Source organism: Giraffa tippelskirchi, chromosome 9 (assembly GCF_054371585.1).
Source record: "Giraffa tippelskirchi isolate mGirTip1 chromosome 9, T2T-mGirTip1v1.2.pri, whole genome shotgun sequence".
In the NCBI taxonomy this organism is placed as follows: Eukaryota; Metazoa; Chordata; class Mammalia; order Artiodactyla; family Giraffidae; genus Giraffa; species Giraffa tippelskirchi.
The window spans coordinates 133,839,270-133,864,960 of record NC_137283.1 but is presented as its reverse complement, the minus strand read 5'-3'; the positions used below and the strand labels follow the sequence as shown (position 1 = coordinate 133,864,960).

The window sequence follows — 25,691 nt, the reverse complement described above, 5'->3', positions numbered from 1 at the left end:
CCAGCAAGATGTATCTGTTCGTACTTCACCACTATCAAATGTTAGGTAACCGAGATTTCCTAATTAAGCACACAGGATCAGTGATTTTATAATACTTGGCCTGGACAGTTGTTAACAAAGTCTCAGCACTCCCATGAAGACAAAGGTGGTTACTATTGCTAGGAACTAGTTTAGAATAAGCATGTTAAACTAGCATTCTTTTTAATTTCAGAATTATCACTGCAATTTAAAAAACAGGAAACTCTTACAGAAGAATTAGGATTATGACAGTAAATTACTAGATGTTAGTATTTTACGGTCATTTTGCTTCCCTGCTAGTGATGATCAAGGTTTAATTATCTTCTCCTATTTCTGTAAAAGAGCTGGTTCTCTTCTGCTTGAATGCTGCACATTTCACATTCACTCTCATTCCTGTCTGCCTTAACTGAGTAAAAGAAAAAAACTAGAGGCTCACCTCTCAGGCCCCATTCAGTCCTTCATTTCCTTCCACTGAACTGTGGACCCAGGAAGGCAGATGAGTGACAGCGGCAAAGACATCTAAGCACCTGAGTACATTAAGTAAATACTAACAGATTCAACGGAGTGATAGACATCAATGTAATAATAGTAGGGGATTTTAGTACTCTACTTTCAACAATGGATAGATCATTCAGATGGAACATCAATAAGAAAACACTGGACTTGAACTACACTAGAGGCCAAATGGACCCAAGAGACATATAAAGAACATTCTATCCAACAGCACCAGAATATACATTCTTCTCAAGCACATATGAAACATTCTCCAGGATAGACTGTTAGGTCACAAAACAAGTCTCAGAAAATTTTTAAAAACTGAAATCAAACCAAGTATCTTTTCTGACTACAATGGTATAAAACTAGATATCAATAGCAAGAGGAAAACTGGAAAATTCACAAATATGTAGAAATTAAACAAACACTCATGAACAACCAACGAGTCAAAGATGAAATCAAAAGAGAAATTAAAAACATGTATCTTGAAACAAACAAAAATGGAAACACAACATACCAAACCTTATGATCCAGCAAAAGCAGAGCTAAAAGGGAAGTTTATGGTAATATATGTTTGCATTAAGGAAAAAGAATAATCTCAAGTAATCAACCTAACTTGATATCTCAAGGAACTAGAAAAATAAGAACAACCTAAGCCCAAAGTTAGCAGAAAGAACATTGAAATCAGAGCAGAAATAAATAAAATAGAGAATAGAAAAACAGTAGAAAAGATCAATGAAACAGAGGGTTGTCTTTTTGAAAAGATAAAACAAAAAAAAAACAGATCTTTAAATAGACTTATGAAGATAAAGAGAATTCAAAACTATAAATGAAAGCAGAAACATTGTAACTAATAGCACAGAAATTAAAAAAATGTCATAAGAGACTACTATGAACAATTATAGGCCACAAATCAGACAACCTAGAAACATACAACCTTCCCCAGACCAATAACAAATTTAAGATTACATCAGTAATCAAAAACCTCCAACAAACAAAAGCCCAGGACAGTCTGGGTTTATGGCTAAATTTTACCAAACATTTAAAGAAGAAGAATTAATAACAATTCTTCTCAAAACCTGCCAGAAAGAAAAAAAAAAACTAAAGAGGATATAACACTCCCAAACTCTTTTATGAGATCAACATTACCCTGATACCAAAGTCACATAAGGATACTATCAGGGAGAAAAAAAAGGGCAGGCAAACACCCTTATGAATTTGGATGCAAAAGACTCAACAAGACACTAGCAAACCAAATTCAACAGTATGTTAAAAGGATCATACGTCACACTCAAGGGATATTTATCCCTGAGATATAAAAATGGCTCAACATATGCAAATATATCAATGTGATATACCACATTAACAACATGAAGGTTAAAAATCACACAATCATTTCAATGCATAGTAAAAAAAAAAAAACACACATACAAAATTTAACATCCCTTCGTGACAAAAACTCTCTCAACAAACTAGATATGGAGGAACATGTATGTGCATGCCAAGTCGCTTCAGTTGTGCCTGACTCTTTGTGATCCAATGGACTACAGCCTGCCAGGCTCCTCTGTCCATGGGATTCTCTAGGCAAGAACACTGGAGTGGGTTTCCCTGCCCTCCTCCAGGGGATCTTCCCGACCCAGGGATTGAACCCCGGGTTTTTTTTTTAACGTCTCCTGCACTGGCAGGCAGGGCTCTTTACCACTAGCACCACCTGGGAAGCCCATGGAGGAACATACCTCAACATAATAAAGGCCATATATGACAATGGTGAAAGTTTGAAAGCTTTCCCTCCAAAATCAGAAACAAGGCAAGAGCGCCTACCTCACCACTCTTATTTCACATAGTAATGGAAGAACAAGCAAGAGCAATCAGGCAAGAAAAAGGAAAAAAAGACATCCGTATCAGAAAGAAAAATGCCTCTGCTGATAGCATAATCTTGTGTACAGAAAATACTAAAAATTGTTAGACCTAATAAGTGAATTCAGTGAAGTTTACAGATACAAAATCAACATACAAAAATCAGCTGCATTTCTATACAGAACAACAAACTATCGGAAAAAGAAATTTTAAAAATAATATCATTTAAAATAGTATCAGAAACAATGAAATATTAAGGAATAAATTTAACCAAGGAAGTGAAATATCTATATATTAAAAAACTGCAAGACTCTGATCAAAGAAAATAAAGACACAAATAAATGAAAAAAAATATCCCATGTACATGGATTGGAAGAGTGAATATCATTAATATGTCCATACTACCAAAAGCCATCTATAGATTCAATGCAATCTTTATCAAAATTACAATGGCATTTATTTACAGAAATTTAAAAAAATTCTAAAATTCATATGAAAACACAAAAGATCCCAAATATCCAAAGCAATCATGAGAAAGAACAAAGCTGGAAACATCACACGTCCTGATTTCAAAATAGTAGGGTAGTGGCATAAAAACAGACAGACCAATGGGATGGAGTTAAAAGCCCAGAAATAAACTCCCACATATACGGTCAACTAATATTTGACAATGACAATGATACAAGAATACATAATGGGGAAAGGACAGTCACTTTAATAAGTGGTATTGGTAAAACTGGATATCCACATGCAAAAAAAATTGAAATTTGACCCCTATCTTACATTATTCACAAACATTAACTCAAAATGAATTAAGGACTTAAGTGTAAGACCTGAAACCATAACACTCCTAGAAGAAAACACAGGAGAAAAAGCTCCTTGACATTGGTTTTAGCAATGATTGTTTTTGAATGTGACATCAGAAGAACAAGTGACAAAAGCAGAAATCAACAAGTGGGACTAAATCAAACTAAAAAGCTTGTGCACAACAAAAGAGGCGATCAACAAAATGAAGAGGCAACCTATAGAATAGGAGAAAATATTTGCAAGTCACCTGTCTGATTTCATATTCAAAACATCATGACAAAAATACAAACAATCCTATTAAAAAGTGGGTAGACAATTTGAGAAAAGCCACATTCTTCTGCAAATAAAAAAATTTGATGATTAAAAAAATAAATAAATAAATAACAAGTGGGTAGAGAATCTGAATATTTTTCCAACGAAGACATGCAAATGGCCAACAAGTACAGGCAAAGGTGTTCAAATCACTAATTGTCAGGAAAGGCAAATCAAAACCACAGTGAGGTACACTTCACCCATGTCAGAATGGTTATGATGAAAAAACAGAAAATAACAAATGCTGGTGAGGATGTAGAGAAAAGGGAACCCTTGCGTACTACTGGTAAAAATGCAAATTGATGCAGTTATTATGGAAAACACTATGAAGAGTCCTAAAAAAATTAAAAATATAATTATCATATGATCCAGCAATCCCACTTCTGGGTATATATATGAAGAAAATGAAATCACTATCTCGAACAGGTATCTGTGCTCACTGTAATATGTTCACTGTAATATATTTCACATGTAATATATTTCATGTTCATTGTAATATATTTCACAATAGCGAGAAATGGAAACAACCTAAGTGTCCATCAACAGTTGAACAGATAAAGAAAATGTGGTGTGTGTCTATTAAAAAGAAAGAAATCCTGCCATTTGTGACATGGATAAACCTTGAGGCCTTATGTTAAGTGAAATAAGTTAGAGAAAGACAAATACTGCATGACCTCACTCACCTATGGAATCTGAAAACACTGAACTTACAGAAACAGAGAGTAGAATGGAGGTTGCCAGGAACTAAGGTCAGGGGGGTGAGGCAGGGAAATATGTTGGTCAAAGGGAACAAACTTTCAAATATAAGATGAATAAGTTCTGATGATCTGATGTACAGCATTGTGACTATAGGTAACAATACCGTATCCTAAACTTGAAACGTGCTTTGAGAATAGAGTTTTAACGTTCTCAACATAAAAACAAAACTATAATTATTGAAGCGAAAGATGTGTTAACTAATCTTGTAGAAAACATTTCATTCTATTTATAGATATAGATATGTATCAAATCATCACCACTGAACACCTTAAACCTACATAATGTTATATGTCAATTATATCTCAGTAAAGCTGGGAAAAAAAGAAGTAATTAGAATCCTCACACAGTAAATGTCAGCTCAGTTTTTGGAATAACACCCATGACCTCCAGAAGCCAAAAGCCCAATGTTACACTTACAACCTTGGGTCTGGGTCAGGAAGACACAAAGGGTGTGAGCAGGAAGATGGACATTATTTTCTATCCTCACATGTAATAGGGATTGGAATGCAAAAGCATATATGCCAAGAGTGAGAACTGGCTCCTAAACCGTCCTTCTGAGCCCCACCACTTCTACTGAACACATGTCTAAGGCCAATTATGCTGATATCATCATTCCTAGCAACATCCAAGCAGAAGAGAGATGGGTTACAGGTCCATCTGGACATGCTACCAGTGAGGGACTTAGCAACTGTTGCCTCCTCAAAAGTGACAATATGGCATGCCAGAGCTATGCTAAAAAATTCCTAGATAGAATATTTGCAGTGTAAAATATGCTTAAAATTGAGTACGCTTCAACTCAGTGATATCCACACTGAACTTTTTAAGCATAAATATGTCAAGATATTATTAAAAGAAAAATAAATAAATTATTATTAATGTGGCATTATTAATACCACATTTGGGAGCAAGAACTGTGGGGCTAGAGAAGACTCTTGAGAGTTCCTTGGACAGCAAGATCAAACCAGTCAATCCTAAAGGAAATCAATCCTGAATAGTCATTGGAAGGACTGATACTGAAGCTGAAAGTCCAATACTTTAGCCACTTGATGCAAAGAGATGACTCATGAGAAAAGACCCTGATGCTGGGAAAGATTGAAGGCAGGAGACGAAGGGGACAACAGATGGCTGGATGGCATCACTGACTCAATGGACATGAGTTTGAGTAAGCTCCGGGAGATGGTGAAGGACAGGGAAACCTGGCGTGCTGCAGTCCAAGGGGCCACAAAAAGTCAGATACGACTGAGCAACTGAACAACAACAACAATAAGCCTATTTTTATTAGTAAGAATGACTGTACATTGCCTAATATTTAAAGGGTTCCATCAATCTTATAACACAGTGTTTATACTGTATTGGAGAAGGAAATGGCAAACCACTCCAGTATTCTTGCCTGGAGAATCCCATGGACGGAGGAGCCTGGTAGGCTACAGTCCACGGGGTCGCAAAGAGTCGGACACGACTGAGCGACTTCCCTATACTGTATAGATACCTCCGGGTGTGTTACCTGGAACTATTTTATAGTGGCTCTTCAAATTTAAGAGGGGAAACCAAACTTCCAAGTGAAGGAGTACTTCTTAAGTACCCTTCAATACACTGTAAATGACTCTCCACATCTGCCACCCTGTTCGTGCTCTGCATCTAAGCCAGAGACTGCATTCCTGGGGCTCTTTCTGACCCAGGCGGCTCTAAGATAACATCACTCATCACATACTGATACATCATCAATAAGATAACAGGGTTGGACTGGAGTCTAATCATAACTCAGTCTCCAAGATGCCTCTCAGGTCAAAAAGATCTGTGCTTCTGTGATTTCTCTCAGTCCGCAATGAAGTGTCCCTGTTATTTTAAACATTAAAAAATTTAAAACAGAAAAATTTTCCCATAAAACATTAATTTTCCTTTCTGATTTTCCTTTTTTCGTTTATGCTTTTACTATTACATTATCCAAGTCAACCGAGCTCAAAACAAGAATGTCACCATCTTTAACTCCTTCCTTTTCCTCATCAATCCACTTCATCACCAAGCCTTATCCATGGGCTTTTTACAACTTCTCCCCTCTTCAATGCATCTAGTATAACACCTCTAAATTCCTATTTCTAAAACATCCCTTTTCACACTCCATTGTCTCTACAGGAAAATTTAAACTTGCCATCCAAGGCTTTTCAAAATCTACCTTTGGTGACCACCCACCCCTGCCACACTTCCACTGTTAGCTTGCGGCATCTCCTCAGGAACGTCTTCATAATCCCTTTTCTCTAGGCAGTCCTTCCTATCTCAGTAACTATATCCCCTGCTTTACAAAGCCTTCCTTGGCTAAGCTTGCCAGAAGGGATGAACTTCTACTGGATTACAATAGCTTTGACTGCATGTATAATACACGGTTGCTTGGTCATTCATTCAACAAGGGTGCATAGAGGACTTACTATACCTGGCTATTTTAGCCTATGGTGATACAGGAGAGAGACAAAACTAAGTCCCACTGGTTTTCCTTTTTAAATTTCATTACAAATTATGAGCGTTACTTATCAATGTATTTATTCACCAACTACTGATTCAGTTATCTGCTCTGCTAAAGACACATCTTGAGTGCAGAAACCATGTCCTACTTTTCTGTTATCTCTTGCTCTGTTACTCCACGGCGCAGTTTATTGAATGCAATAAGAGTTCAATAAATATCTGTCAGTCAAGAGAAGAGCTGATTAAAGTCCTCGCAGGCAGTAGCAAAACTTTTTAAATGTTACTATTTTCCCAATAAGGATAGCACACAGTGGCCAGACATTTAAACTTAATATTACATTTAAATTGAGTGCAGAGAACTCCATTAATCCAAATATCCATATGAAAAATCGCCACCCTCTCCGCTTGATGAACCTGGTCAGTCTGCCAAAATATCCAGTCAATGGGTCAAATATTAACAATTTACAATAACAAACGAATTAACCAATTGACAAAAAATACATTTATAAATGAATCTTCCAGATCTATCCTGGATCCCTGCCTCACCTACAATTTCCACAAAGCATCCTCAGACTATCAGCATTAGCCCAGGGAAGAGGCTATGGGAAGGCTCATCCTAGAGCCCTGTAAGAACACAGTGACTCAAAAATGTGCATCTTCATTCCAGTGAGACATTATTTGTGTTTCTACTTTTAGGTTCTTTATTCAGATTAATCAGAAGAGGCATTTTAGGAATAAAGTTATGTTATATTCCTTTTCTGCCTACTACTTGAATAAAGGTATCTATCTCCCACAGAGACCTCTAAGATAAATGACTGGATTCATCTTCCCTGAAGCCTAGTTAATAATGGAAGTTCAATGTGTCACTGCAAGGTGTACGATTTATCATTTGATATTCCAACAAAGGGGCTTTCCTGGTGGCTTACCAGTAAAGAATCTGCCTTCAGTGTGGGAGACGAGGGTTTGATCTCTGAGTTGGTAAGATACCTTGGAGAAGAAAATGGCAACCGACTCCAGTATTCCCGCCTGGGCAATCCCCTTGATAGAGAAGCCTGGTGGGCTACAGCGCATGGAGTTGCAAAAGAGTTGGACGTGATTCGAGACTAAACACCAACAACATTTTCCAACAAAAGTACACACAAAATATATTACCAATGTTGCAGCAACCTCTCAACAAAAATATTCTTTCTGGTTCTACCTAGGTTATTTACTATCATACATATTTAAAATGACAGATTAATCTTTGTCTTTGACACTGTTTTTTTCTTTTCTTTTTTTTAGAAATCCTCCCCAGAATATCCTTAATTGACTTCTTAGGAGTATTCTAAAAATATAAAGGAAAGGTAATGAGAAATGCTATCAAGTCCACCAAATACAATACTTTCCCTAAAAGAACAGACTTAAGAAACTTTTCAATAAACTTGAAGTAAGCAATTCCACTCTCCATAAGAGTTGTAACACCATTAGTCCATGGTATACACCCAAGATTTAGTTTTTGAAATTCTGGTAACAAGTCAGCACTTAAATAAAATTTTTATTTGTGATTATGAAAAAGAAAATAAGTGACCTCCTTTGTGGCAGCAAGGAGAGTAGCAATTATACCTACTGGTATAATTTAAGGTCAGTATTAATGTGGGTCAGCTGTTTTTATGTGTGAATTCACCCAATAATTCCTTAACGGATATCACATGAAGAGCTCCAGAAACCATCACTACCCTCCACCCACTGCCAAAATCTAGGTGCCTGTTTGTCCTGACAAGAATAAGTCATGCTAATAGATTTTTTTTTTAAGAACCAAAAAAATTTTCATTACAACATCATGTAAGACCTAAGGGAGAGAACGCAACTACATTAAAAGTTCTCATTTGTTTCAATTTGCAGCATAATGTGTCCTCCTTAGAAGCAAAATTTTTTATTAGCTGAGCTTACCTTTTCTTTCACCTACCTAGACTAAAAGAAACACTAAATATAGATCCACAGGCCATTCAAAAAGTTGAGGTGGTATACTTAGCTTCCTTGCACACCCCTTGCAACTCTTCTGAGATGAGGGACAGGTCAGGAATTGTCCCCAAGTGCACATTTAAACTGACATTGTCTTCAGACCCTAGTGTACCAACACTGTGGAAAACAGAGTTGCTGTGACAAAAGTTCCCCTTCTTTTGTCAAATACCAAAGCTCTCCACCCTCAACATACACAGCAGAAAATTTTAGAATTAAAACACCAAAACCATAGTTTAACTATTTTCTAGAATATAAAGTCCAAAGAGGAAAGAACCATGCCTTTGTAAATTTTACTCTGAATTCAGTAGTACAAAATAAATTTTAAAATTATGGTATTTATGTACAAAAGGATAAACCCTGCAGCTTCTGGAGATCACTACATTCCAATACCCTACCCTCAACATTTTTAAATTGGAGGGGTGGGGGTGGGTTGCAATTAGGCTAAAAATCAATGGTCGCCTTGAGAGGAACTTAAGGGGAGATAAGGTCCAACAGGCAGTGACCTGCAGCTGACTGGGTGGAGGCATGTGGCCCCAGCCAAAGCTGTCATGATGACAAAGGGTTCTGAGCCCCTTGAATCTTTTGTTAGCACAGCTGGCACCTCCAGAGTCTTTCCTTCCCTTCACTGTTCCCCAAGTCACTGCCTAAAGCCTCTTCATCCCTCCCTGTAGGAAACTCCACAACCCATGGCTTGGGATGATTTCTATGACTTGTTACCTCAAGACTGCCGATCACATGGCCACATGAGAGATGAGACAAGATATAAGCACTGGATGTTTGTAGGCCAAACAGTCTACCAAAGAACTCTTTCCAGACATACACAATAGCCTTTTAGATAGACTTCTTTTTTGTCTGTAACATCAGTTTTCTGAGTCCATACTATGATCCATGCTGTTCTCTACACAATTTCTGCTGTAACTCTCTTATTGGAAACCTAGATAATATGATAGAACTATCATTAGTGACGTGGCAGAACTCCTCATATGCGTGTAAGGAGGGAAAAATATGACATACACATGAATTTGAAATCCAATTCTGCATTTTCTATCTACACAGCCTTGTTCATAATCTCTTCAAACTTAAATTCCCCATGAGTGGGCCACTCATGAGGATAATACACCTTGTACCACTGTTGTAAACACAAGAGGTAAGGTATGGAACGTGCCTAACATTGTGCCTGTAACATAGTAGGCTCTCAAAATATTATTGTATTAGTACTTTTTATATATGTGTTATGTTTAAATTTGAGTTCAATTTATTTGAAGAAGAATGGTCTCAATACCTATTAAATACCAATAATCAATCTACTCAAACACCTTACTACGTGCCATTACTAAGTATTTAACAAGAAATACAATATAGTCTCTACCCACACATAAGTCAGCCTAGAGGATGACTAATAAACAACGACCTCAAGACAACAGAGCATGTTCAAGGTCCAAAGGAGTTGGAAAGGGATGACAAGGTTATTATGCTTCACAGAGGAGGTATGTCAACTTGATGAGTAGGCGTTTATAGGCACAAGGTAAGGGAGGAAGGAAGGTTTCATAACAAAGGCATGAGTGTGTACATAGATGGAAATGCACAATGCACGTGGGGAACTGCAGGCACTTCCGTGGTACTGCCATAAAGAGTTCAGAGTGCCATCACTGGGGTGGGGGTGGTACAGGGAAAAGGCTACAGAGCAGGGAGGGATGAAGGGCTCTACAGACCATGCTACGGAGGCTAAGTGCATTCTATAGGCAATAGGCAACCTCTAGTACTCTTGCCTGGAAAATCCCATGGACGGAGGAGCCTGGTGGGCTGCAGCCCATGGGGTCGCTAAGAGTCGGACACAACTGAGTGACTTCACTTTCACTTTTCCCTTTCTTGCACTGGAGAAGGAAATGGCAACCCACTCCAGTATTCTTGCCTGGAGAATCCCAGGGACGGCGGAGCCTGGTGGGCTGCCGTCTATGGGGTCGCACAGAGTCGGACACGACTGAAGCAACTTAGCAGCAGCAGCAGCAGCGGGTTTTAAGCATAGCACATTTCAGAAAACTCACTGTGATAGACCATGTGGAATATAGAAGAAGGACAGAGAGGGGCAAAAAAAAGACAAGTTTTTGCAACAGACAAAAAGAGAAACAATGAGGACCTGAACTGTGGTAAATGCAACAGGAAACAAAGGGACACATGATAAAGAGTGAAGAACTAGGAATTAAACGCCACTGTGGGCCGATTTAATCAGCAGAGGGTGTTAAGGAATGAGAAAAGGGAGGGCAAAATATACATCTATATAAGGAAATATATGTAATATATAAAAATAAATAATGGGCCAAATGTTTGAAATGCAATAAAAACCATAACCTTAAAATCAAGAAGCTCAGAAAATATCAAGTATAAGAAATGTGAAGAAAATCACACCAACATGCTGATCAAACTGCTGAAAACCAGCATTAAAAGAAAATCATAAAAGCAGCCAAAGGAAAAAGGATACATTACACAGAGGAACAAAGACAAGGATGACAGCAGATCCACACATCAGAAACAATGCAAGCCAAAAGACATTAGCACAACATCTTTACTAAAAGAAAAGGAAAAGGAAACCCAGAATTCTTTACCTGGATACATTATCTTTTAAAAGTGAGGGTGAAAGACTTTTTCAGACATGTAAATGCTAAATTAATCCATCATCAGCCAACTAGCACTAGAAGAAGTGTTACAGGAAAAATTTAAGGCAGGAGGGAAATGCGACCAGATGGAAATTTGGATCATTTCAAAGATGAGAACTAAAACCTGTACATATACAGATAAAAATAAAAAGCTTTCTCTCATTCTTAATCTCCTTAAAAGACATAACCATTTTAAATGGAGTTTATAAAATACATAGAAATAAAGTATATGGTAACAATAGCACAAAGACTAAGAGGGGAAATGGAAATAATTGTCATAAGATGCTTATGTTAAATGTGATAAGAAGAAATAATATTATTTGAAGTCAAACCATCTTAAGGATGTATGTTTTAAAACCCAAGAGTAACTACTAAAGTAAAAATAAGAAAGCATAACTAATAAATAATGAACCTAAGATGAAATCCTAATACTTTTAAATATAAAATAACATAGTGAAAGAGAAGAAAAAGGAACAAAGAGCAGAGGAGACAAGCAGAAAACAATAAAGTGGATGATTTAAACTCACCCATATTGATAATCATATAAAACAGAAGATGCTCTAAATACACCAGTAAAAAGTCAAAGATTGTTCATTTGGATAAGAAAACATGAATCAACTATGATGTCAACAAAAAATTTACTTCAAATATACAGAAACAGAAAGGTTAAAGGTAAAAGGATGGAAAAGGATGTACCACACTAACACTCATCAAAAGAAAGCTAGAGAATCGATACCAGACAAGGTAGATGTCAGAAAAAAAAGGATATTATCTGCCATAAAGAGGAACATTTTATAATTATAATGGAGTCAAGTTTATCAACAGGATATAAAAATCATAAATGTGTATGCACCTAATAACAAGAGCTTCAGAGTACCTGAAGCAAAAACCAACAGAACTAAAAGTATAACAGATAATCCACAATTACAGTTTGAGATTTCAAGACCACTTCTATAGTTGACAGAACAAGGAGGGAAAAATTCACCAGAAACAGAGAAGACTTGAATGCTAGTAACCAAATCCTCCTAACTATCCACAGATAATTATAGAACACTTTACCCAACAATAGCAACAAACACATTCTTCTCTGATGTATAGAAAACAGTTATAAAAGGACATCATATTCTGAGTCATAAAACAAGTCTCAACAAATTTTAAATTACTGAATTCATCCAGTGCATGTGGTCAAAGTACAACGGTGTCAAATAAGAAATTAATAAGCAAGATATCTTTAAAAGATGTTTTTAAAGTCAACTGTATTGCTATATATTAGTCATAACAACTAGAAACTGAAATTCAAAAATATCATTTTTAATAACATAACATGTGAGACAGTTAGGGACAATTCAACAAAGTATATGCAACACCTAAATGCTAATAACTGCAAAATTTCCTGCAAGAAATGAAATAAGACCTAAATAGATAAACTATACTAATTTTTCAAAAGACTCAATATCATTCAGAGGTCAATTATCCATCAACTGCTCTGTAAATGCAAAAACTACAGAGTTCTGCAATCCAAACCCCACCTGCCCTTTTCATAGAAATTGATGAGTTCTAAAATGTATATGAATATGTAAAGAAACTAGAACAGCTGAAACAATTTTGTAAAAAAGAACAAAGTTGGAAAACTTATACTACCTGATTTTAAGACTCATATAAAGCTACAGAAATAGAGACAATGTGGTATTGGCCTAAAGACAACCATATAGATCAATGAAACAAAACACAATCCAGAAATAGATTTACAAACATGCGGCCAACTGATTTTCAACAAAGGCACCAAGACAGTTCAACACAGAGAGAATAATCTTTTTAAGAATTGGTGTTTAGAATGATGGTCTATATAAAAAAAGAACCTCAAACCTTATCTCATACTATATACAGAAATGAACTCAAAATGAACAGCAGACTTATTGTAAGAGCTAAACTATAAAGTGTCTAGAAGAAAATATAGAACTTCTCAGTGACCTCGGATTAGGCAAAGATTTTTAACCAGGAGAGGAAAACCACAATGTATTCCCTAAAAAGGATAAATTGGACATCATCAAAATGTAAAACTTTTGCTTTTCTTAAGACACTGTTAAGGCAAAAAAAGCAAACCACAGGCTGGGAGAAAGTATTTGCAAAATATATATACATAATATATATAAAGAAAGTGCATTCAGAATACAAAAATAATTCCAACAACTTAGTAAGACAAAATAAAATAAAAAACGACCCAAAAGAATTGAAGTGTTACTTTCCAAGTGATATACAGATGGCAAATAAACATATGAAAATATACTCAACATTATTAGCCATTAGGAAAATGCAAATTAAAGCCCCAATGAGATACTACTACTCATCCACTAAAATTAAAATTTTAAAGATAAACAATATCAAGTGTTGGTGAGGATTTGAAGCAAGTGGAACTCCTGTTGCTAATGGGAATGCAAAAATGGCATAGTCAGCTTATAAAAAGTTTGGAAATTTCAAATAAAATTTTATCTTATGGAAGTTGGTCATACTCTTACCATGCAACCCTGCAATCTCATTCCTCACTAGAATTGAAAACAAGTGATATGAAAGCATATACTCACATGAAAATCTACACATGAATGTTTATAGTAGCTTTATTCACAAATGCCCCAAACCTGAAACAACTGAAACACCTTCAACTGGTGAATGGATCGATAAGCTGTGGTATATCCACCCAATGGACTAGTACTCAGCAAAACAAAAGGAATGAATACTGATTCAGGCCCCAGCACAGATGAATCTAAGGTGCATTAATGCTAAGTGAAAGAGGCCAGAGTCAAAAGGCTGCATACTGCCTGATCTCATCTTTATGACATCCTAAGAAAGGGAAAACCATCAGTACTGAAACAGACCAGTGGTTTCCAGGGGCTGGGGATGACAGGCGTTACAAAGGGGCCCGAGAACATATGAAGGGTAATGCAACTCTTCCCACTGTTGACTGTGGTGGTAGTTATATGACTCTCTGTGTTGATTAAAACTCATAGAACTATACACACAAAAAAGTGAATTTTTCTGTATGCAAATTATACCTCAATTAATAAAATACTAATGAGAACAATTTCCTCCCCACGATGAGGGACTATTGAGGGGTTTATTCAACATGTGAACTCGCTGAATGGACTGGCACCCTGTCACTCTTTGCAATTAGCATGAAGTAAGCGATAAGGATGACCCTCTCAGTTCTTCTCTCTAAGAGTCACATCTCAACCATGAGATCTGTGCTCTCTCCCAGCTGCAGGCTTCAGAGTCTCAGGTGCTCTCTTTCTGAATCATGCTTTTTTCTCTAGTGCTCAATATCAAAATTTGAAAATAATTTCCAGAGAAAGAAACTGGGGTAGTTTCTGAGCAGGAATAAACCCAAATCATTTTCATTCTCCTCTTCAGTGTTTCAGACACGTATCACTTGCATCAATACGTTCAAAGACTGCAAACTAAACTGCTACCCAGTACTTGATTGACAAGTGATTATCATCACTCTGTTGTTGAAATCTATTTCCAAGGGGCACTCTACTCTCGGTGGTGTGTTTCACTCACTTGTTTTGCCTTGTGTTATCTGTAGGTGTCTATCTGCTGTTCCATATCATAAATTGCTCTCTATTAAATAGAAACTGTGGTTGTTTCCTCCTGAATTTTGATTCCTGTATTTGCTCAGGTGGAAATATAAGGAGTTCCCTATACCCCCTTGATGGTCTGCTCAGGACCACTCGATGTCATTTTGTACAAAGCTGATTGTGGAGTGCCGTTTGAGTAGTGATAAAAGAAGTAGACCTTCCAAACCCAAGTCCTGGTGCAAAGAAGTCTCAACTTCTTTGGCTATCATTGGAAAATGATTCTCATGGCAAAGAAGAAATGAACATGTTTCAAACATGTATGGAGCATAAATTTTCAAATAATCATGCTCTTATCTGGCAGAGAAACAAGAAGGCTAGAAAATGAGCACTGCTTTGAATCTTAAAATTATTATGTTTATGTTATTCATTATCTTTTATTTAGGGCTTTCCTGGAGGCTCAGAGGCTAAGCAATCTGCCTGCAATGCAGGAGATACGGGTTTGATCCCTGGGTTGGGCAGATCCCCTGGAGAAGGGAATGGAAACCCACTCCAGTATTCTTTCCTGGAGAATTCCATGTACAGAGGAGTCTGGTGGGCTATGGTCCATGGGGTCGCAAAGAGCAGGACACGACTGAGCAAATAACACCACATAAAACTTAAAGGTACGACTAACTAGAATTAATTTTCACGTGTTTGACCAACACATCTGCCCATGATAAACTATACTTTTCATTCCTAGGCTGATCTTCCAGGGTAGCAGCAGATTCAAGCAGAAATAAAGGTCACTTTCCTGTTTTGAAGGTAATGTTCCACCAATGTAATCAGCAGCATAAGTGTTGCCATCAACCTAACTGGTGAAATAAATCATAATTGTAGATATCACTTCACCTCTTTTATAAGCAATAAGGACACACCCAGATCAAGAGATTCCACAGGCTGAGAAAAACCCTAAGGTACCAGGTCACTAACAGCAATAGCAGGAATATATCCTTCCATCTGTTTAGATAACACTTCACCCTTTCCAAAGTGCTTTCAGAAACATTCTTTTATTTGGTCCTCAAAGAAATCTCATGAGGTAAAACAAGTGTTATTCTTCCATTATTACAAGCAAGAACATGGAGATACAAGAGCTAGATAAAATGCCTACCAATACCACGTAGAAGTGATGACAATCCACAGCTCCCACTTGAAATCAGAAAGAGGAGTTGATACATGACACCCAACCACCCCCAGCAGATTCTCCACAACTCCCTGATGTAGCCTCGTCCTGGAGAAATGAAGGTATACATGTGAGAAATACTGTATCATTTAACAACTGGTTGACTGGGAAACAAAGATTCAGAAGGTTTCGCTAGCAGATTGAAATTTCTAATATTTTTTTTAAACTTTTAGACTAAATAATGGATGTTGGGGCTTCACTGGTGGCTGAGCAGTAAAGAATCTGCCTGCCAATTCAGAAGACATGGGTTCAAACCCTGGGTCGGGAAGATCCCCTGCAAAAAGAAAAGGCAACCCACTCCAGTATTCTTGCCTGGAAAATTCCATTGACAGAGGAGCCTGATGGGCTACAGTCCATGGGATTGCAAAGGAGTCGGATACAACTTAGCAACTAAACAACAACAATGGATGTTGATGAATGGGGTGTAATTCCATCCTTCCATGTTCCTTTCTTCTTTTCCCCTTGCTCTCCTCTCTCCTTCCTTTCATCTTTCCAGCCACACAGTCATTGAGCACCCTCTATTTGTGATAAGCAATGTTGCGATGAATACAGAAATGAATCCGGCATGGACCCTGCCTTCAGAAAACCTGCAACTGAGTAGAGGTAGAAGTTATGTGTTAATAAATAAGGGAAACTTCACAACGCATCTCATAGGTGGTGACGGAGGAGGAGACAGAGATGGAGAAGGATGAGACTGAGAATGTGTGTGTGAGGGACCACGGAGGCTACTGCAGGGCATGTTGTGGAATTTGCTCATCTCTTGTTTCCAGAGCATCTACTGTGATCAAATTATACTTCTCAATTCTGAGATACACAGAAATTATTATGGCTGGTCTTCAAGGAATTGCTTATTTCAACCCATGAGGTATAATGGTAAAGAAAATCAGATTTTTACAATCCTGCTAACACTTCAAAATGTAAGCTTGGGTCTCAGAACATTTCTATTATTTTATAGGAAAACATCAGCTATGCCACCAACCAGTGATTTTGCTTCGTTTTAGGCCTGATGCAAATAACCAGTCATTAAGCTTAGTGAGAGGGACAAAACCTAAGCTTAACTATAATATGATCAAGAGCTCCATGTGTACTAAGTTGCTTCACTCATGTCCGACTCTTTACGACCCTATGGACTGTAACCTGCCAGATTCCTCTGTCCATGGGATTCTCCAAGCAAGAATACTGGAGTGGGCTGCCATTTCCTCCTCCCAGGGATCTTCCCGACCCAGGGATCTAATGAACCCTGCATTGTCTCCTGCATTGGCGGGCGGGTTCTTCACCACTAACGCCACCTGGGAAGCCTTAAGGGCACCAATAAATACTTGAAATATCACACACGGGTTGAAAGAAATCAGATTTTTTAAAAGGATTCAAAACCTATCTCTGTTTAACTCAGCTAACTCCCCAATCTTAAAGCAAATGCTCTTGGTATGATCATGTAGAGTGTGTTTCATGGTAAAAAAGTTTCCATCTAATGATTCAAGTAGCCAACACAGAAAGTAGAGTAAACTGCTTCTATTATCTTTCTTTCATGGCTCCCAAAACCTAATTTTCAAAGTCTGACCAAGGAAATCCAGATGCACAGGATGATGTATTTGGCTTGTAAGCACTGAGAAAACTGTGGACTGAGTCTAATGGCTATTATTCCAGCAATGCTGCTGGGTCAAAAAGAGCATTTCCAGGCTAAACAAAACGTGAAGATGAGACGGTTAACCGTTAAAACAAAATCAAGAGAAAACTGACAATTTACGGTCATCCTTGGCCATTCTTCTGGGCATATAATAAAAACAAAGAAACAGAGAACACATTCAAACACTGAGTTCTGAGCAAAAAGAACTATTCCCCCACTGCAAAATGGGGCAAGTCCCTCTGCTCTGCCGTCCCCACGGAACTTCAGGGAGGCTCTGAGGGGGACAGATGGGCCTGTAGAGAGGTGTGGGGGGCCAAAGGCATTCTCACTGCTCCCCCACCGCCACCATTACAGTCCTAACCACCCCCGTTCATCTGAGCCCCAGAGCCCTCGCCTGTGCGGCCAACTGTTCATTACACATGGTCTTGCCCTATTTTAAAAAAATGAAGCTTAGTGAACTCATAAATTGATTGCTTCAGCCTCAGGAAAAATGGCTGAGAAAAGTAAATATAAAAGCATATCCTAAAGGTAATGTAGGATATACTTTTCTTTTCTCAAGACCATGAATTTACTAGAGGCTTCCAAAAAGACAAAAATGAAATGATTTTTTTTTTAATTTCTCTCTGGTGATACCCACTACTTGTTCAAGTTCTCTGACTATGTAAATTCATACTATAGGCAGTTAAATGAGCAGGTGAACTTGTTGAGTAATCACTGGTGGTCTGTGAGGGTAAATTCATTTCTTCCAGAGGTGGAGGTTTGCTTCTCAAGCTCTTGATGTCTAAATGGGGAAGAACTGCTCCTAGTCAAAGGAATTTCAGGAATTGGGTAGAAAGGTACATGTGGTACAGGGGTGGACAAAAGACAATCACTACCACACTGGACTCCCTCTCCAGCTCCCACAAAGGCAAGCTTGATGTTCCTGGGGAAACCGGGCACTGAAAAGATACTTAGAAGAAGGAGATCAGAGATGATCTCCACGACGTCACCATTCCTCTCTGAGGATGAAACCAGAGCTGCCCCCACTACCACTGCTTCAAGTCTCCTCCCAGGAGTTTAGAGGCTGAAGAGCCACGTTCCTGCATCACCAGCTTCTTCTAAGACCTAGTAAAGTCCTGTATCACAAGACTTTGCATACTTATGTTTCCATGACACACAGCATATAACTCTGGCTGTAATAATTGTATTTACGAATCCTTTTAATAATAATAAAAACAACCTAACATTAATTGCCTATTATGTGCCTGGCTTTTTTCCTCACACATTTAAATCAAAAGCTTACTATTGTTATTGCTATTTTACCCCCACCCTGAAAACAAAAGATCAGAAAAGCCATGAGACTTGCCCAAGTCTACACAACTAAAGGATGACAAGGTTGTGACTCAAATCACACTTCTGCCATTATACCTCCATGCTTCTTTATGTCTGAAAGTGAAAGTGTTAGTCGCTCAGTCACGTCCTACTCTTTGTGACCCCATGGACTGTAGACCACCAGGCTCCTCTGTCCATGGGATTCTCCAGGCAAGAATACTGGAATGGGTAGCTATTCCCTTCTCCACAGGATCTTCTCGACCCAGGGATCAAACCTGGGTCTCTCATGTTGCAGGCAAATTCTTTACTGTCTGAGCCACCAGGGAAGTCCCCATGTCTAGCAACTAGAAATTATTCCTATGATATGTTCTATGATATTTTTAGCTCTAAAAATGAGTCTTCCAACCAGAAAATACTTAGAATGCTTCCTTTTTAGTTATAGAGTCAGAATACCTGGACTGGAATTCTCACTTTCCCATTCACTAGCTCTGTATCCCTGTGAAACTTGCTTAACCCCTCTGAGGGTCATTTTCTTTATTTATAAACCAGGAATAACAGTAGTGCTGTACCAGAATAAAGGGCTGTGAAAATTAAATGAGATAATAACACAAAGCACTTAGCACAGTGCTCCCCTTAGCACAGTGCTCCCCTTACAGTATTCAATAAAATTAGCTACAATTATAGTTTTGATTTAAATGAAATCGATACTACAACCCTCTTTCAATTTATCAGGCTATAAGGCTATTTGTTTATGAGCTCCCTGCCTAGGGCTTTATAAGCAAATATGATACGGGCAACCTATTCACTTTATACAATAGGAATGACTGCAAATAAGAAATGTATGCATCGTCCTATATAGCTTACATTCATATTCTTTTGCAAACAAATAATGTTCCTTCTTAGGTAAAGAGAAGGGCTACTGCTCATGAATCTGATAAAAAGCCTTCAAGCAGACATATAAACAGACAGTAGCTGAAACAGAACATACAGATGGTTTTAAGTTTCTATCAAGCTATTAGGGCTTCCCTGATAGCTCAGTTTGGTAAAGAATCTACCTGCAGTGCAGGAGACCCTGGTTCGATTCCAGGGTTGGTAAGACTTGAGATAATTAATGGCAAAAAAAAAAAAAATACAGTAAACGGTACACTATAAGTAAAAAATAAAAATCAGGATGAAGAAAACACATAAATTACAGTAGCAAGTAAAGAACTGAAGGAAATACAGATAACAGAAAGGCAGATCATGAGAGCCATGAAATGGATTTGAACTTCCTGAGATTCAGTGAAAGGGGAAGCATGGTAGTTCCTCTTGTCAAGAGGAGAAAGAGCAAATCATGGTTCCTTTAAGGATCAGACTGACTGCCCCACTGCTGACTGCTCCCACAGGGCTCAGGCCACATCTACTCCCCCAAACCCTTTCCTCAACTATTCCTTCAGCCTTTCTGGGAAGAGCATCCCCTTCACTTCTCCCCTTCAGCTAATTGCCCATCTCACATTCTATATGGCTCCAGTGGGACTGCTGGTCTACCAGGGCTACCTCTGGATCACATGATACATGTATTCATTTTTTTTAAGTATCTTCCTCAACATACTTCACTTCTAGCTTTCAAAAATTTTTCATAAGATACTTGTTTTAGTATACAAAGGTACTTTATGCCCTAATACATAAATTGTAATGTCTCTGATATGTTCAATGCCCTCTAGGGTCGTGTACCTTACAACCTGTGTCTTCCCTTAGATTTTATATATGAAAATTAGAAGAGAAGAACTTATTCTACTGGAATGCTGAAAAATGCTCCCCAGAGCTGATAGAAGTCCTGTCCCCACTGAGCAAAGCCTGAGAAGGTGAGGACACAGAGGTCGCCTGAAGCCACAGCCCCCACTATGTATTCCATACATGAAGGCAAATTTATTTTTTTTATTAAAAGGGAAAATTTATTGGGTCACATATGCAAACAAGGAAAGCAGAGAGCTGACCTTGAGATGGACCTAGAGACACCGTCAGCCTTCTGTCTCTCCTTCTCTTCTTTCAGCTTCTGCATTCTCACACTCTCAGGCTTCACTTGCTGATAGGGGCTGTGGCTTCAGGCAACCTCTGTGTCCTCACCTTCTCAGGCTTTACTCAGTGGGGACAGGACTTCCAGCAGCTCTGGGGAGCATTTTCAGCATTCCAGTAGAATAAGTTCTTCTCTTCTAATTCCCATATATGAAATCTCAGGGAAGATACAGGCTGTAAACTACATGACCCTAGAGGGCATTGTACGTATCAGAGATGCTGCAATCTATGTATTATGGCATAAAGTACCTTCAGGTATGTGACATCCTGGGTAGCTGAGCTGGTAAAGAATCCACCTGGAATGCAGGAGACCCCGGTTCAATTCCTGGGTCAGGAAGATCCCCTGGAACAGGGATAGGCTACCCACTCCAGTATTCTTGGGTTTCCCTGGTGGCTCAGCCAGTAAAAAAATTCTCCTGCAATGCGGGAGAACTAGGTTCAATCCCTGGGTTGAGAAGATCCCCTGGAGGAGGGCACTGCAACCCCACTCCAGTATTCTTGCTTAAAGAATCCCCATGGACAGAGGAGCCTGGCGGCTACAATCTGCAGGGTAGCAAAGAGTCAGACACAACCCAGCGACCAAGCACAGCAGCATGTGACTCCCCAGCGTCTGGCCTCTCACTGCCTTGACTTTCTTTGCTGCCCTTCTCTATCTCTGCTCTGACTGACTGGTTCCCAGATCCCTGAAAGAATTCCTCAGATTTTCGAACAGTTTACTGACTGCCTTGTCTCCTGGCATCTAAGCCTTTGGTTCCCCTTAATCCCCAAAGTCATGAGAGCACAGCTGATCACTCCCAAACACTCATCCCCACCTGCCTGAAGGTTTAACTCCCACCTAATTCACTAACCTGTCCCTATATCTGTGCTGACTGTGAATACCATTGATTTCCAATGAGTCTATGTGAGAAAAGCCTTAAAAAAAAAAAACAAAAAACAAAACAGAAGTAGAATCACAGATATAGAAAACAAATGTATGGTTATCAGGGGCAGGAGGATAAATTGGGAGACTGAGACTGACATATCATAACACTACATATAAAACAGATAACTAATAAGAATCTACTATATAGCACAGGGAACTCTACTCAATACTCTGTATTTGCCTGTAAGGGAAAAGAATCTTAAGAAAGAGTGGGTATATGTATATGTATAACTGATATACTTTGCTGTACACCTGAAACTAACACAGCATTGGATATCAACCATGCTCCAATAAATTTTTTTTTTGTTTCAAATAAGTGAACTGGTTAAAAGAAATATTTGCCAAAATTATGTCAATTTTATCTCAATAAAACTGCAGGGAAAAAAAATATTCACCAAAGAAATCACAGTAAAGACTGCAGAATACATACTTAACAAACTTCAACAGAACATATTATTTTTAAAGCATTTCCATGAACTGTAAACTAGTCTAAAATAACTTGCTGTTTTTAAGTTAAATTGATCTGGGTGAGGGTCTTCCTTAGAAACATCTTATTAACAATTAGTCTGAATTACTGTAACAAATCTAATTTTTAAAAAAAGTTCCTTCAAAACATGTTTAACTAATTCCCTGTGTTAAATACTCTGTTAAAATAATTGGTGTAATTCCTATTTTCTTGACTGTATCCTATCTGACACAAACTATTTCCCCCCACAATGTTGTATTTACAGAGGCCTAAGTCATGAAAGACAAAGATAACAGGTACAAAGTTAAAAGCAGCTAGGAGTCTGATTTTTAAAAAATTAAAACTGCATATTTCATGAACTTGTTTCCTCATAAAACAATTTGTTTAATATGTTTTTTAATTTAATATTCAAACTTCATATAGTTTTACATACCTTTTTAGGTTTTCTTTATAAAGCCTAAAAATCTGTGTATCTAATTTTATATTGAAGTATAGTGTATGTTATACAGTAGTGGGTATACAACGGCATCACAATGAATTTTTATCTTAAATTCACTATACCCATATTATAGAAAATTAATTTAAAATTGATGTAAATCTGGACAAAATGCTTTCATAAAAATTTCATTCATAAAGACAATCATACAACACACAGTATGCCTTGGCTTGTTATCTCTAGGACTTACTGATACCAAATACTCGCTATTAATGGGCTTCCCTTGTGGCTCAGCTGGTAAAGAATCTGCCTGCAATGTGGGAGACCTGGGTTTGATCCCTGGGTTGGGAACATTCCCTGGAGAAGGAAACGGCTACCCACTCCAGCATTCCGGCCTAGAAAATTCCATGGACTCTACAGTCCATGGGGTCGCAAAGAGTCCGACATGACTGAGTGACTCTCACTTCACTTCACTTCTTCACTCACTATTACTATGGAGTTCAATATTCAATATTTTATGTGGTGCTTAGGTAAAATAACAATGTACCTAGACAAGAACCCAAAGTTGTCTATTTCTATTTTAAAGCAAGCTTGTTGATCCTAAAGGTACTAATTTAAAATAGGCATTAATAGTTATTATAAAATATGAATTAATAAAGAGGCATTTTTTTTCCATAAAAATTTTGGTCTTCCATTTAAAGAAAGACTTCCCTGGTCGCTCAGATGGTAAAGCATCTGCCTACAATGTGGGAGACCTGGGTTCGATCCCTGGGTCGGGAAGATCCTCTGGAGAAGGAAATGGCAACCCACTCCAGTACTCTTGCCTGGAAAATACCATGGACGGAGGAGCCTGGTAAGCTACAGTCCATGGGGTCGCAAAGAGTCGGACATGACCGAGCAACTTCACTTCAGTTCACTTTAAAGAAAAAGTTTGATGGCTAAGAACAGTCTGAAAACTCTGCCTTAAACTATCTTCTTTTAGGCAACGTATTAAGAATTATTAAGGTAAAATCTGATTATAACTTCTTTCTGCTTTAGGGCTTCACTTCAGTATTTTCATTATTTAAAACAAGAGCTGTGCAAATATAATTAGAATACTACTGGGTTTAATGTAGCTTTACCATTTGGCTCCTAAAATCACCAAAAGAAAATGGGTTAAAATGAACACTCATTGTCTTAATTCTACCACCCTGGAGCCATAGAGAATATCTTCTTTCCCTTCCACATTAAAGAATCCTCCAAATATTTTAAGACAATTAATTGGCCATCCTAGCTAAGCAGCTGGAGTCTGTAAGCCTTCCCCTTATGATGTGGTTTCCAGCCTCCTCACCATCCTGGCCTCCTCAGGACACAATCCTGATTGTCAGAATTCTAAATACGGTCTGACTGCTACAGATCTAGATAGAAAGTTTCAGATTAACAGATCATCTGCTTGCCAGTTTATTAGTTATCATAAACATCAATCAAAACTCTGCAAAAGCTAAGCTTCATAGCTAAATTTAGCTGAATATTTTAAATGCTTAGAAAGTGTGAATTTTATTTTTGCTCTAACAGTCAGATGTAAGATATCAAATTGAAACTTGGTGTAATTCACATGGCAAATGCCAACACCAGCTATCTTACCACAAAGTTGGGGTAGGGGGACACAGGCTGCTGAGATGCATTAAAAAAAAGTGAATCACCCTTTTCCATCGGATTCTTACCAACTGGGTGAGTTCTTTCTTGGGAATGTGAAACTCTCTCTCCATGTATTCAAAGCATCCTGTGTTTACACCACTTTCTCCCAGCACTCTAATTTTTATGTATACATGTTTGAGGTTAACAAATGTCCTTGACTAAAGTCCTAAGTTTTGGGGGACAGTGTGCAGAAACAGAAAATTGTAAGCCTCAAATATCTTTGACTCAGCCTTTAGTAAAATTAACATTATTTATATCCTAGTTGGCACAGACTATACTGACTCTTTATGTTTTCATTATATAATTAAAACTATACTTATTCTTTATATTTTCATCATATAGTTCAGTTTTTGCCTATGACTATTTGCTAAGGGCAAACAACATTACTATATGACAGAAAGGTTGGCTTTGTAGTTCCAAAGTCTGCTAACTTGTACCTTTGACATTATAAATGTTTGTTAAGGAAAACTCTATTTGCTAAAATGTCTGTTGTAGAAACTGTGATTGCCTGAGTCAAGCTGTAACCACTGCCTGTGATAAGAGCTTGAGGTAACTTCTACTCTGGGTGGTAACTAACTCACTTTCACTGGACTTGGCTGGTAACTTCCCTGAAATGAATGGGTGTGGCTTTGCTTGTTAGACTGAGAGCATCATGATCTTTCATCCCCAACTTTCTCCCTTCCCGGCATGATAAATACTGGAACCCAACACATCTCTTTTTAAAGAATGAAGTGAATTTAAAAAGGAATCCTCCAACAATAAGGACCATGTATCATCATTGTATCTTCCTAACACTTGGCTCAAAGCTTTCCAAATGTGATGTGCTTAACAGTATTTATCAGTTGAAGTGAACTGAACTACTCTTCCTAACAGCTCTCATAAATTTCATTGCCACTACAATGGAACATGAAAGTTCAGAAGAAATCAAAGACTTTTGGCTTCTTCACTAGGTTTAGAAATATTTGTTCCAGAATGGATGTACTCTTAGACACACTGAGTATCTTCCAGAATGTATCTGAAGCCTTTTGGTTGCAGGTGATAGCAAT

General features: G+C 37.9%; 1 protein-coding gene across 9 annotated transcripts in view; it reads right to left on the bottom strand.

The window, feature by feature from the left end:
* AKAP7 (A-kinase anchoring protein 7) overlaps positions 1–25,691 on the bottom strand; it is a 120,953-nt gene that overhangs the window by 2,367 nt on the left and 92,895 nt on the right. The window lies entirely within an intron of this gene.